The 12,487-nt window shown below is 39.5% G+C and overlaps 1 long non-coding RNA gene across 6 annotated transcripts in view; it reads left to right on the top strand.

Annotated features, from left to right (window-relative positions):
• LOC132656862 (uncharacterized) overlaps nt 1-12,487 on the top strand; it is a 185,240-nt gene that overhangs the window by 132,902 nt on the left and 39,851 nt on the right. For 5 of the 6 annotated variants that reach the window (XR_009594636.1, XR_009594634.1, XR_009594639.1 and 2 more), the window contains 2 exons: nt 2,700-2,902; nt 5,396-5,611. This is a non-coding gene — a long non-coding RNA (uncharacterized LOC132656862). Of the gene's footprint in view, nt 1-2,699; nt 2,903-5,395; nt 5,612-9,960; nt 10,068-12,487 lie in introns of all 6 variants that reach the window. The other variant, XR_009594638.1, reaches the window with a different exon arrangement.

Consider the following 12,487-nt stretch of genomic DNA (forward strand, 5'->3'; position numbering starts at 1 on the left):
TACGAGTTCAGCAAATAAAACAGAATTTCATTCTTATGTGGCTTCTATTTCTGCCTCCTAGATAAGACAGTAGGGTTTATAAAAAATTATGCCACCAGAGGCAAAGCAGCTGTTCTTTATGCCAATCTAATCCAGTAGGCTAATATCGGCACACAAGGTCCAAGCCCAGGGAAACAGAAGGCAGCAGAACCCTTCTTGCCTTCACTAAAAAAAGGGATGTTAGGGCACAGCTGCTGGGGCAGAACCAGTGCTGGATCCTGGGCTTCTTCAGCGCTCTAAAAGCACTGGCAAGGCTGACACACTTCCTGCTGGCTAAGCAAGAACAGTGTGAAAAAGGAGGATACCTTTCATTTAGTTCCAATTAACAGAAACAAAATACCAGGCAAAGTACATGATTGACACTCATTGAAAGCCTCAAACACTTTTTCCTGTCAAAATTATGGCTATGAAAAGATAAAAAATATAAACACTTGAGAGCCTTACGATGTGACTCATCTTAGGGATAATACAGATGTTTTCAAATAGCTAAATTTGTAGTGATGGTTATATGATTCAACAGGAAAGCATTTTTAATAAAGAGGATTGTTGTCTTAGTTATTATTATTTTTATTTCTGTTATAAGACACCATAGCCAAGGCAACTTATAGATGTGTTTATTTGAAGCTTATGGTTCCGGAGGGCTAGAGTTCATGAGCATCATGGCAGCGAGCAAGGCAGCAGTCAGGCAGGCATAGCACTGGGGCTGTAGCTGAGCGCTCACATCTTAGCCTAAGGTATGATGCAGGTATGATGCGGAGAGACAAATAGATGCCTGGGCCTGGCATGGGAGCTTGAAGCCTCAAATCTCCCCAATGCCAGTGACATACTTCTTCCAACAAGGACACACCTCCAAATCCTTCAGAGAAGTTCTAACAACTGGGAGAAAGCACTCAAATATGTGAGCATTAGGGGGCCATTCTCATTTACATCTCCATAAGTGTAACTGAATAACAGCTACAAATACTTATTGAGTGACTGCTGCATACAGGCTGCTGCTGCGTCTGCCCTTTGGAAAGTAAGGCATATGATGGTAAGATTGCCACACACAGGTGTGAGAGCAGCCACAACTGTTGTTAATTAGACTGGAAACATAATTAAACATAAATGTGTGAGGAATAAAAACAGATGCACATGGTATACCCAGGTAGATGATGAAAATAATGTCTGAAATCAAAAGAAAATTTGTCTAAAAATATAAGGATAACAATTTAATGGAAGCAATTATGGTGATCATCATAGCACAAACACAGCAGCATTTATGTATGTCTCATGATAAATAGATACCCTTAGAGAGGGAAAACCTGAGTAGGGGATGAGAAGCCAAGCACAGAGCCAGTATAGGGGAAGGTTAGTAATAGGTTTGCAAGAAATAGGGAATGACGTCACCATGCATCCTATGTCTACAGTGAAGGTGTCAACTTAATGCAATGACAGGCATTAAACAAAAACGACAAAAATTTTAAGGTCAGATGTTCATGAGCCTCTGAGGAAAAGTAAAATCAGCCCAACCAGGAAAGGCTTAACAAAAACAGATGAGTAGAAAACCATTTTACTCCTAGGAGATGTTGGGAAGGAGGAATCATGAGCCTAGACAAAGGGAAAGTGAAAGCACAGCTCTTGGGGCTTGAGCGGAGTCTGGGTTCAGAGCATCTAGTGCTGACTTAAGGACAAATGCAATCAGCATCATGGTCAGTTCAAGGTTCATGAGAATTACTGAAAATCATCTCAAAGACACAGGTATTTAGGGACTAAAGGGAGGTGGGGTGCAGAATTATGTTCTAGCTTGGAATGCCCACATACATGCAGATACTGAGCAGGAAATAAGGCACACAGAGGGGTCAGAGCTGTGAAACTACATTTTTAGCATATTACAGTGGTGAGGGTTGTGACTTCTGGAATCAAATAAGTAGGAAAAAAAGTGCCTAGTGTACTGTGCAACTTTAGCTAAGTCAAGAAATGTTTGTAGGATCCATCTTAACCATCTGAAAAAGCAATTTTCTCTGAAAATTAATCAGATCAGCTAAATTAATGACAGCACTTTCCATTGCAGAGTTACTATGAACTTTATTTATTAGTATGAATAAGCTGTGATTATAACCATTGTATTGGATAAAAAATTCTAAAATATTCAGTACAAATAAGAAAGAAATCATCATGTAAGTATCAAACTCACATTTACAAACAGGGAAAAGATAAAGGCAGTGGTGGGTGCTTTGAAAATATGGAGGAAAGTCAGGGTGAATTGTGTTCACAAATTCAAAGGAACCTTCCTGAGACAAAAGGCAGATGAGCCCTGAATGGCTGGGCCTGTGGGTGCCCTGAGGAATGACCATGTGGCTGCTGCTGCAGGAACCTGCTGACTTCTTACCTTCTGCGTCAGAGCTGCTTGGATTCTGTGCAGTGACAGAAGAATGGTGAGGTTGAGCCTGCGATGGGGAGGTTACAGGTGGCTTTCCAGGATGTGTGATGATACACCCCAGTTTAAGCAACTTGAAGGAGGAGGGGTGAATTTGGGTCAGGGCCCATTACAGAGAGGAAAGCCTGGTGACTGAAGTGGGTTTAGGGCAATGGTTGTATCCACGGTGAGGAGCAGAGAGTGATTAACACTGGGGTTCTGCTTACTTTGCTCACTTTCTCCTTTCCTTCATGTTCTCACCTAGGTTCATGGAATATGATCCTCTCCTCAAGTACCCTAGTTGAGATAATCCCCTAAAAGTGTGCCTAGAGGCTTGTTCCCTGGGGGACTCTGGATCTTATCAATTGACAGCCAATATTGATAATCACAAGAGACCACTCAGATATGATGTGCAAAGAGAACAGGTGGAAAGTGGCCTGTTGTCTAGCTGTTCATCCATTTGACAATGTGAGTATGTCTGTAATGAATATTGATGGTGTCCTAAGCAACACAATCAAGGAGCCTGGCATGCTGATGGTAAAACTAGACCCAAAACTCCAGCAGAAAGTGCACTTTTCAGGAGAGATGGCATGCATGTGCTGTGAGCCGGAGTGTGGATACGGCTGTGTGTGGATGCAGAGAGTGCTGCTAAGCTGTGATAGGAAGATGTTCTTCTTCTGTGCATTGCTCATATTTTCTTAATGAAATGAAGTTCCAGCCAAAAAATTGAAATTTGGATAGAACAGATGATTAGAATAATAGGTTTTCCCTTAAACTGAGAGTCCTAACACCTTCTCATAACTCTCTGTAAATTGCTATTATTTTTTCTAAAATGTTATGAAGTGCATAGGGAAGGAAACGTAAGGTTTAATAAGCACATGCATTTTATACTGGAAAGACAAACACACCCCTCACTTTAATGAGTGTGGAATGAATGAGAGATGACATGGGAAAGATGCAATGAGCTCACCAATGTGGATATAACTATCTACAGGCAGAATGTCAAGAGAAAGGACTGTGTGAGATAGCCGTGCACAAACACAACAGAACAAAAGTGAAACATGGTTAGGGTGTGAGAGCATGAATTGTACGATGCAGCAAAATCATAAATCAAGAAAGAAATTTCATATACAGTTTCCTGACATGTCCAACTTCCCAAGTGGGTCAGATGGTAAAGGACAGGGCATCTAATTATAGAAAACACATGCAAATATGCAAGGGCAGGTCATATCACCTTACAAGTTTCTGAAATTTTCACTAGTCAGAAAAAGGTGTCAGTTTCCAAGGTTCTGTGCAGCATAAAGAAATGAGGATGTCAAGGAAGAATCATTAATAATATGATGGATGGCTGCAAGATCTGCAGCGAAAGCCACAGTCAAAAAATGTGCTCAGTGAAAAAGAATAGTCAAGTAAATAACGCCATAAAATGTCTGGAATCTTCATGTAAATATCACACTTAAATTTTCCTGTTGTCAATCCTCAGGAAGACAACTGATACAAGAAATTCTGAAATTAATCTGACTGTATGCCTCTATCTAAAAATATCTTCCAGCCCTAAAAATCCAGAATCATTACCATGGAAGAATTCCTATCTACTCATTTTCTTTTACATCAGTGTTTTAGGTTAACATACAAAACAACAGCTCCATGAAGGCATCTTCAGGCACGTGTTCTCATGCTTGTCCCTCTGCAGCTGAGAGTCTGTGCTAAGAAGAATGGCTGAGAGCAGACTGGGGACTGGTGATGTTGAAAATGGAGACTATCTATTAGACACCATTTGGGAAAGGAGTTTGTAGAAATGTGGTTATTATCACTCACTCTTAATGGAGAGGACATATTATGTTAGGTTAAATACACTTACATAGTTCAGAAAAACATAAAATTATGAAGATATTAAAAATTCCAGTAAATTGATAAGAAGTGATGATTTGAGCTAGTCTGACCTTATAAATTACTTCCTGAAAACTCTGTGATAAAGGCTGTATCTTAAAATTAAATCATATCCATTTGAAAGAAGCAAAAAGGGAACAATTTAATTTGTTACATAGATGTTAAGTCCATAAGCCAGTATGATTGTTTAAAATTTGTATCCCAGAGAAAATTAACAGTATTTCATAGATGATTTAAGCTGTTCCTTTTTTTAAATACACACACACACACACACACACACACACATACACATACACATACAGAGACAGACAGACAGAGAGACAGAAAAGACAGAGACAGAGACAGACATAGATAGATAGATAGATAGATAGATAGATAGATAGATAGATAGATGATAGATAGAGAGATGATAGAGAAAGAGGAGAGATAGTTTAATGTCCTCAGCCAATCCAGGTAGAGTGAATACGTTGGATACAAAGTTTTTCTACAAATAAATTCAAAGTGAATAATGTATGGCCCCAGGAGTGTGCCATATATTTTTAAAGACCATTAGAGCATTCTAAATTCATACTTAAATGACAGGCTTTTAGGTGCATATTTGTAACATGTAATGTGATTACATATATAATATGTATTACATATATAATATATGTAATTATTATACTACATATAATATATAATATGTATTACATATATAATATATGTAATTATTATATTATATACACATATAATATATATAATAATATATACATAATACATATTATATATGTAATATATAATGTAATATATAATGAATACATATAATATGCAATATTATATATGTAATCATATTACAAGTTACACTTTTGTGTTCTTATTGGAAGCCAATAAATAGATACACAAGTCAGATCTATTCAGTTTTTAAAGTGAATGGATGTAGAACGTTGAAAGTAAGAACCTGGGAAGCCATATGTTTTAGTGATTAATGTATCCATTCCTGCTATCAATCCATTTCAAGATTTTTGACTCATCATTTTACCAGCTGGTCCTAAGTGACTTTGAATTATCTTGTCACCCTTTTGGAAAATGCAGTGCATCTTGGAAGAGGAGTGAACATGACAAGAAAAGGAGTGAATATGGCCGGCAGAACCGTGGATGGTGTTGTGAGACATTGTCTTCTCAACCTGACAAGGTCATTGCAATCATGAAAGCATAACAGCTGCAGACATCCCTATAACACCTGCAGCGTTCAGTCACATGGGAGGCAACACATGAGGCCACCCCTCCTCCCTGAGGATCTTTGGACAGGTAATAGCTGCTGTGAGAGAGGTAATTTTACACCTCAGTGATGGAGCTGCCATGCTCCAGAAGTAACCCCCAACTTTCTCATGCATGTAACACCAACTCAGTAAATTTTTTAAAAGACGTGAGAGTAGGAAGGGAACTAGTCAGGGAGAAAGGACCCTAGGAGTGGAGAGGGTGTGAGAGTGAGTGATAGGGGGAAATATGATCACAATGCACACATTCTTGAAGTTGTCAAAAATAAATGAAAAAGAAACAAGACAAAGGAAAGGTATGGGCTTATTGGTGGACTAGACAACTCCCTTTCACTAATCTGAGAGTCTGCCCCTCTCCTATCTGGATACTGTTTTGATTTGCATTTGGCTAATAATGATAAGCATTAGAAAGAAAACCTAATGTGTGAACCAAAACAACCTCACCAGAAACAAGAGAGAGGAGAGCTAGAGAAGGAAGAGAATACACACCCTTTAGCCAATGGTTGTGAGGACCTTTGAAGGGGCCTGCAGCTGTGGTCCTGTGCCTTCTGTGTGAATCAACAGCTTGGCTAAGCAAGCAGGTGTCAGGGACCAAATGTACACAAGGGTGGACTGACCTCCACAGCCTTCATAGCCCAGACATTGATGAATTATGCACATTATTTTCATAAAAGATAGTAACAAAATGTTTTGAACAATGCCACAGAAAGTACACAGTTTACCCAAAGCCATAGAACTAAAGGTTATGAATCCCAAGCCCTTCTTGATACCATAAAAAACGAAAATTGAAACACTGGGGGTTAGCTCTGTCTCTTATGCCCATTGCAAGCTAGAAAACTGCAGGTTGATCAGGTTAGCTCAGGGTCCTATTATGATATTTAAATGATTTCTCATCAACTAAAGACCCTGTGATAGTTTGAATAGGAAGTGTCCCTTTAGGCTCATAGAGAGTGGGGCTTTTTGAAAGGATTAAAACACGTGGCTTTGTATATGTATGGCTTTGTTGGAGGACATGTGTCACTGAAGATGGGCTTTGGGTTTCAAATGCTCAGAACTGGAGCACTGTCTCCCTTTCTGCTTGCTGCCTGCCAACCTAGACGTAGAACTCTTAGCTACTTCTCCAGCACCACATCTGTCTGTGTGTCACTCACGATGATAATGGACTAAACCTCTGAATGTAACCAAACCCCAGCTTAATACTTTCCTTTATAATAATTGTTATAGTAATAGCATCTCTTCACAGCAACAGAACACTAAGACAGACCTCAAGTTCTTAACCAATGGCATTGGAAGATTTCGTGAAATTCTGATCTCTAGTCTTACATTACCTGCTATTTCAGAAGTGTTGGTCTACAGCATATTTGTAAGCACTCAAAAATGCAGTTTATCAACCATTGCTCTTACTTTTGGTCCTGTTACAAATATCAGGCCAATCACCAGCTTAATTGCCAAGCAGAAGTGTATGACTGGTAAGTGTGGCGTAGCTTCTATATGGCCACAAATAGAACCCAAGTATTGAGACAAAGAAACAGAAAGAATCTGAAGTTTATTTATCACTATCACTATCACTATATGCCATGTATAGATATTTTCAACGTCATACCATAGAGGAAGGTTTTAAGTTTGAGAAGTGTTTGAATTTTATATGCATATGAATAAAAACATCTTAGAAGCAGATGCAGAGCAACCAACCTGAAGGGTGTCAAACAACTCTGTGACCATTACCATTATTCCTTGGGTCCTGCTGATATCTCCTCTTGGTGCTGGCACTGCCTACAGTGAACCAGCCCTTCAACATCTATCAACTGTCTATCAGGGCATCTATCAACATCTATCAGGGCCAGTGGGCAGTTTGATCAAAGGGATCCCTCAGCTGAAGCCCACTCTTCCCAGGAGACTCCTGTGTCAAGTCAACAATATGAAAACAGGTCCTAAATTTGAACAACTATTTTAACTACTATAGTTGGAATTTTACAGATGGGTCATTCTAACCCTTCTCTCTTCATCTGAAGACGTAGAAAGGCTGCAGCTGGAGCCCTCCAATGCCGTTATGGCGGTGGTCCCTACAGAACCCATCACAGAGGAAGCTGACTTGTTGACACTCTGTCAGTCTGTTTGGCTATGCTTATGTGCCTTCATCACTGACCACATACACGCCCACTGCAGCAGTCATGCCTGCACCCTGTCCCAGGTCTTCAGAACCAGCTTTAGATGTTTGCTGTGCCAGGGAACAGAGATGTGGTCAGGTGCCATTCTCGTCACGAAGCATGATGAGATGCAGGTGACATCACAGGAGTGCAGAAGACAGATGGTCCCAGCCGCAGAGACAGAGCTGAGGACCCAGACAGTCTCCTGCAGCCATAAGAGCAAAGCTTCCTTTGGGTGTCCTGCAGGCTTTCTTACGAGAGGAACCAGTGTTTGGGCAAAGCACAGTGGATGACTACAGCAGAAGAGTTACTGAAGAACTAGTGTGTGTGCCCACAGAGGTAGCCGATCAATATAACTAATATGTGTAGATGTCTCATCTGTATATGCATACAGGTGAAACACAAATATTTAAGCATGAGTAAACTCTACAATCTACTTTTATGTGCAAGAGCTTCATCTTAGTTTGGAAGTTCCTGAGTGCAATGTAAAAATGTAACTTACTTCTCAGGAACCCCTGGGAAAACCTGACATTTTTAGTAATTATATGGTTTTTATGTACAGGATTTGTTTTGATATGATATAAATTCATTATCTGGACCACTCAGGAAAGAATACAATGTGCATTATTAATGAAAAATACCTTTTTAACCACTGAATCTTGAGTGATACATCATTTTTAAAGATGTATTTTAAAGATACATTTTAAAGATGTATCTTCATTATTCCCATTTAATTGATGAAAAGAGTGGGGTTGATGCTGCTGCTAACTCCATCATGACACAGAGCTGGCATCCAAGGCAAACTGGGTACCACACCAGAACTTTGTCACACCATTCTGCATTCAGTGGCTTGTTATGTCAACCCTGAATACTCCTGTGGACCCCAGTGGCTGCCGCTAAAGTTACACTGTTACATGCAGAATAGAATTCTGACCAGATCTGTGTAGTAATCCCTCTTGGCAGATGTGGATCAGGGAGGAACCAGTGAGAACTGATTCATGCAGATAGCATAACTGGTTAGAACTAACTTTTGGTTTTTTTTCGGCAGAAAATACTACATAGTTTAAATATGTCTGGAAAAAAAGCTATTAAAAGGTGAGGATTTCACTAAGAGAACATTTTTCCCTCCCTGTCCTCTTTTAACAGATTGTCACATTAAACTTAACCATTCTCCAAAACATGAAACTAAGCCTTTTTGAGCAATTTCAAACGTTTCCACAAATGAATAGATACAGAAACATGTCATGAAATATTTCCCAGTTTCAATGCCTACACAACTTCACAATAATATATTTCTTTATGTAAAATCTATTTTATTGCCTCTTTACAATGTTCAACATGTCTTTCTCTCCCTGTTATAAAAAGCAGTAATGTGAGCAAAGACACATGAGCTGAAGCACAGACTGTGAGGCTTCCAGATCTCAGAGCCCGACAAAGCATGCTGATCACAGCTTTCTAAGGGGAGTCGCTCTGAAAAATTACTTTTTTGCATGTGTTTAAATATTATGCACAGTGGAAAAAAATCTTTTCTATAGAAATGCTTTAAAATAATATGCCTGCTGTTACCATGAGGATGCTTGTTTTTCTAACAGTCTTTTATAATCCCATATATTCTTTATCTCTTTTCATTTCAGTTCTATCATGGCAAAAATGAACAAAATAGAAAATTCAGTATAATTTTACCATTCGCATGAGCAAGAGAACAATGGTGAGGGTCTGTGAACTGTTCTTCCATCTGCCGTTTCTGAGACTGTTTAGATTAATACATACAATAGCAGTTGAAATTTTCTGGGCTAGGGTTCAATGGGGTTCAGTACCTCCTCTTGCTGAAAAGACTCATCCACCTGTGGAAAAGAATCCTGTCTGTTGCCATGGCTCTGACCAGTGGGCCTGATGTGGGAAAGAGTCTGATTCATGTTGAAGAAGGAAAGACGACAGTTCAGCTAAACACACTGCTTCTGGCACAAACTATGCCAGCAGAGATAATCAACAGCTCAGGTGCTTGCAGAGAGCCTCTTAGCATTCTGTTGGCATGGTGGCACTCAACAGGAGCACTCTTCCATATGCTCCTGAGAATATTGAGAATATTGAGAATATTGAGAATATTCTCCTCAATAATGCTAAAACAAATACCGATTCTCGTCTCACTGACATTAGGTTGATGTTCATTGATTTCATAATTTATAAAATCTGCTCTATTCATAAAAATAGAACCAAATCTTGTTCATTCCAGGTGAGGAAAGCCCAGAGGCTCCTCCCTTCCAGGAAGGAATAATTCATGGATATTGTCATTCCTTGGAGGAGATGGTGTCACTATTTTCAGTGGAATAACCAACCACTGTAAGTTGCACTTCTTCTCTAAATTACACCCTACTTGTGCTCAGGTAGTCACACAGAGAAGGAAGAAATGGAAGTAGGCAGAGCTTGTACAAGTATGTTCCCGTGATAGATGAAGAGAAGATGGAGTAAGGGATTTCTCTTCTGTGATAAAACCGCACGACCAAAGCAGCTTAGGAGGAGAAAGGCTTACTTTTCTCATTCTAGGACACACTCCATCATTGAGGAGCAGGAACTCAAGCAGGACCTTGCTGCAGGGCTGACTTACACCTCAAGGCTAAGGACAGATCCTGCAAGACACAATGTTCACCATGTCCAGGCATGGTGAACAAAACCGGATTTTTAAATGAATTCTGGGAACATAATGTCAGAAAAATATTAATAAGTCATGATAAAGGTTATTAGAACTATGCTGTTTGTTTTTTTAAACATCACTAAGAAAATGGTACACTGACCTGAAACCAGGCCAGGTGGTTGTGTCTCAGATCTGAGGAGTCTCACTCTGAATCACTCTGTGACAGGGGCAAAGGTTTATACCTGGTGTCCAGACAGTAACTAAATTTCTGACTGTCTGGTCCTGTCACACGGATCTGATGTGTGCTACCTTAAGAAAGAACAGCAGAGAAAAAAAACAGTGCGCATCTGAGGACGATCCCGCTTTGGGATTGTTGTGTTGCATCTGTAGGATTAAATGTTTTAAGGAGCTGTCAAGTTTAATTGGTGAGTTTGCACAGTTCTGGTTTACTGGAGGCATCACACTACCAAGATCTTTCCTTTTATCACTTTATGTTAACTGTGTGATTTAAATATTGCCATCTGTGAACAAAGCCTACAGAATTAAGAAAACAGCTTCAGTAAATTAAAATCCTAACTGACGCATAATTTGAAAATTTCAGCAATTGTTTGTTTGACGTTTGGTGTGTTCATAGTTTTTTCCCTACGGCAAGCATCCTGTCTTGGGCATGCTCACTGGAGTGGCTCACTTTCTACATGTTGAGAGGTTTAAAGGTGACAAAAAGATAGCAAAATCCAAAATATTAACAATAGAATACATTCATTTCAAGAACAAAAGAAATAGCTCAAAATACTGGCCCTGAAGGACTTAATTGTGCACTGGAAAGCTCACAGGAGCACACCAAGCTCTCCTCAGATAGGTTTCTTTCTACTTCCTGGCTCACACAGAATCTCCTGTTCTTCTCTTTGTGTTTCTCTTTATGATTCCTTTTGTCTGGGTATTGATGTAACTGTCTCTTTAAAAGCCACAGAGGGCCTTTTAACACATTTTGAGTTTTTCCCCTAGAGTCTTCTCAATTATTCCTTCAAATGTTTTTCCTTCAATAGTTATGAAATTAATACAATTATTTAATTGTGCAAAGAGCACATCTTAAAGCTAACACTTTTCTGAGATATGAATGCCCAGTTCCTATTATAAGCTGCACCGTTCCTTATTTGTTTTGAAAACATTTGTGTGTGTGTGTGTGTGTGTGTGTGTGTGTGTGTGTGTGTGTGTGTGTGTGATGCATGTCACTATTATCCAAGGTTGGCCTGGGAAGAGCTGAGATTCAGGGATTAAGTAACCTAGGCAGACAAAGAAGTAATTATTTTAGTCTCAAGACTGAGTGGTATGAATAAAGGGGGAAAGAGAAAATATAGGAGAAAATGAAGGCAGGTGAAGGAAGCAGGGAACTCAGGAAGGGTATTGTTGTAACAGGCGACCAGGTAAAGCTGTAATATGATTCTGGTCATTTTCCCTTCAACAACTTAAACATAACATTGTATCTAACCAGGAGACATTTCTCTAAGCCTAAAGCTGGCACTGGATCACACTGTACATGCAGTGGTGTAGGACTGTACTGTAACTTTACAGGTTTTCTTTCTCCATGTCCTGTCATGAGGCCGAATGCAGGATTACAAGGGTGCAGGAACAGCAAGAGTGAAACTCTCAAATGAAATGTCAGCGTTTCTGCTATGTGGCCCTCATGGAATTAAGTATCCAGAGGTCATGGGTCATCTCTAAGGAAAGATCCAAACTGTGGAGTTGAGGGAATGATGAATTGTACAATCTATAAGAGGTTGTCCATGGCCTGGCCTCCAGTGAACCCTCACAACTTAAGAATTTTTTATTGACATGTAGAAGAATGAAACTCAAAGAAACTATGTGACTGCATAAAAATCACCCAGCTAATAAAATATAGGATGAGGATTTAATCCCAAACTGGCTTATCAAGTACCCAAAGCCTGCAACAGAAAACAGATCTAGCATGGGCTTTATTTAGTTTCTGGTTGAGTCATCTGAGTGTTAGTTCTAGCATGATTCTGAAGAACTGCAATAACATGGTTGGCTTGTACTTGGAAGGGTGATTTTTTTTTTAGACTTGACAACTACATGTCAGGAGCTGTGATATGATGTTGGGGACTCAGCT

Source organism: Meriones unguiculatus, chromosome 10, assembly GCF_030254825.1.
Source record: "Meriones unguiculatus strain TT.TT164.6M chromosome 10, Bangor_MerUng_6.1, whole genome shotgun sequence".
Taxonomy (NCBI): Eukaryota; Metazoa; Chordata; class Mammalia; order Rodentia; family Muridae; genus Meriones; species Meriones unguiculatus.